General features: G+C 36.6%; 1 long non-coding RNA gene across 2 annotated transcripts; it reads right to left on the reverse strand.

Annotated features, from left to right (window-relative positions):
- Nucleotides 1–498: 498 nt before the first annotated feature.
- Nucleotides 499–2034, reverse strand: LOC147495892 (uncharacterized). 2 transcript variants are annotated; one of them, XR_015199327.1, is made up of 5 exons: nt 1748–2034; nt 1534–1649; nt 1369–1449; nt 1201–1287; nt 499–1104 (listed from the first exon to the last, which is right to left on the reverse strand). It is a non-coding gene; the product is annotated as an uncharacterized LOC147495892 (long non-coding RNA). The 2 variants fall into 2 exon arrangements; XR_015199326.1 differs by having other exon boundaries at nt 499–1108; nt 1748–2033.
- Nucleotides 2035–2877: the final 843 nt, after the last annotated feature.

The following is a 2877-nucleotide window of genomic DNA, read 5'->3' on the forward strand; positions in this document are numbered from 1 at the left end:
AACCTGGAGAATTCAAAAGAAAAAAATATATATAACTAGCAAAAGATACCAATATGGTAGTCATGTAAGCAAAGGGTTTCAAACTAAAAGATACCGATCATGGATCATTGGGTCTCCAATAGCATTATGAACTAGTAAAGTAAAACCCCTAGGACCATGCATATGAAAGATACTAATGAAACCATAGTACATGAGATTATGAAAACTAAATATTGATAGATCAAGAGCCTTAACCTCTTTTTCTATATTTTTATTCCTCTTTGATGATGTCTTAGCTAGACAATACCTTGAGGCAAAGATTCCCGAAAAGGTTTTTCTCCCATGTAAATTTCTTTTATATTAATATCCGGTAGTGGTCCTCCTTACCCCAACTTGTCTAAATCAACTTCGCTCATTGATTCAACCCACTAATATTTATAATTTTACCATCTTATGCATTTCCAGATGGATCATATGAAGATGTATGTACATGTTCGGTCATGAGAAAAAAGTAAAAAGAGCATTAAAAAAGTACCTAACCAACATTTCAGGCTGAATTTAAACTACATCAGTACAAATAAACTACAATATACAAAGCATAATGTGTGACTAATGGAAGTCGAGCGAGAAATGCATGCAACATGTTGCCAAAAAGTTGCTTAGTAAATCATATAGATGCCAGATTATTGAGTAGCTATGACAACTAATGGTAGTCCGTGATCATCTTTAGTTGCTTCTTTAAATAACTAGAGGTCAACGTGTAAATCAATAAACAAGGTACATTTATCAATTCCCTAACCACATACGATCCCAGTGAGCAAGTCAAAGATGTAGTAGCTGGAGGAACTAATGTAAATGTGTCCTTACCTAATTAACTTGTTGTTTACTAAAAGCCTGTAGTAAATTATGGTGATTACCCAAAACACACATACAAACAATAATTGAATGAAAAGACACAATTGAGAGTTGGATCGTTGTAAATTACCTAGATTGAAAGCAATAGACCCCCCATAAATTTCCTGTATTCTCGTCTTCAAATGAAATCCAAGACTCAATTTTTAAAATCAAAATTGTTCCCTGAAAGCCTAATCTTGTGCTCCAATTACTGACGGGCGCTTTTCAATCCTATCTTGAAGCACAGTTGTTAATAACCCAGTTGACCAGAGTCCGCAGAAATGAAAATTTGAAAAATCCTTTACTAGAAAAGAACTTGTTACTGACCACAAAAGATTGCAGTATATCAACGGTGGCATCTGAGCTGCTCATTGTCTCTAAATGCTGGACAAAAACCTTTTTGTTCTTCAATTCCTTTAAACCCAAAAAAGAGAAAAAAACACATTTCATAACTCTTGCCCATTATGAAAAAAAACACAAATGCTTCTTCATTACCTTTTCCGGATGAACCATTAAGTGAAAGCTTTCCAAAATCGAACAGAGGTCGCTTCAAAGGTCTTCCATTGATTTCCAACCCTGGGTAAAATGGGTGCTCAGTAAAAAAAAACCAAGATAAAACTATATACAAGTCAATAAAGTAATGAAGAAGGCTAGGCTCACAAAATGCTTAAAGCGGAGATTGAAAATATTAGTAGAGTTGACTAGATTCAAATGGGTTATCACACAGTTGACCAGAATTCCTGAAAACATTTTAGGCGTCCGCACTTCAATGAACCCTGAAAAAAAATTGAAAGAAATATTTGTTTTTGCTAAAAATAGAGATGAAACTGCAACAATTGAAGATTGGGTTTTTTAAGATGGAGAAGATGAGTACCGATATGATAGAAGTTTTTGTTTTGCTTTGAGATGAGAGGAAGGAAGGGATTTTGATGGGGCAGTGATGGTAAACGCGGTGGTGGGGTGATTGGAGGTGGTGGTGGTTTTGGACGTGGTGGTGGGGTGATCGGTGATGGTGGAAAGAGGATTTGGATTTAAGAGAAAATCAGACGTGGCGGCTGTTTTGTTCAATAAGGGTTTTTGTTTGGAAAGAGGGAAAATAGAAAAAAAAATAAAGCGCCCACTTAAAAGTTAAAATTGGGATTTTCGTTTGAGCGGGCTTTAAGAATTGGGTGTCGAAGTCAACAGTGACCTGGTGGCAATAGCAGTTAGATAAAAACGCAATCAATAGCAATATTCATATAAACGCAATTGTAAGGTTTCCGGTAAAAAAACTTGATAGCACTAAACTAGAAAACGCTATCTCTAAAAAACGTATAGCGTTTTTTTATATATGCTATTGATTAAATGCTATCTATTTGCATTTTTGTAGTAGTGGTTTTAATTTCGTCCTTTAAATTTGGAGATGAACTCATGGACATGAGTGGGCAATGATTTCGTGGAGTGGCTTGGAGGGGCTTAGATTGGGAGTGGGCGTATCCTCCCCTTTATTAAAACTAATAAATCAGTATCTACTAGAATTACTGCATAGCAGTGGGGAAGTGAGCATAGCAAAGGTAGGAGATGAGAGGATGAGGAAGATGAAGGAGGGAGATGAAGAGAAAATCAGGGAGATGATATGAGAGGAGGAAGATGAAGGAGGGAGATGAAGAGAAGAGCAGAGATGAGAGGTGGAGAAAGATGAAGGAGGGAGACGAGAGGAGAGAGAAAACTATTAGGGGGACATTGACAGGAGCAAAAACCAAGACACATTTTACGCCCTTTAAAAAAAAAGCCAACTCAAGAACGTTACCATATTCCCACTTGATTATTAGTTCGGACACTTTTCATCTCGTTTGACTTATATTTCAATGCCGTTAGCTAGATATACCGCGACATATATATCGGCATTGACTCAAAATGACTCACACTCTTGAAAACAAAAACAAAAAGGCCTGCGCCTCGTCCTGAATTATTTATCAAGAAATTGGTCCCAAGGCCCAATTTTTGGGGAAAATGAAGTCCCCA

Source organism: Coptis chinensis, chromosome 6 (assembly GCF_015680905.1).
Source record: "Coptis chinensis isolate HL-2020 chromosome 6, ASM1568090v1, whole genome shotgun sequence".
NCBI classification, from domain to species: Eukaryota; Viridiplantae; Streptophyta; class Magnoliopsida; order Ranunculales; family Ranunculaceae; genus Coptis; species Coptis chinensis.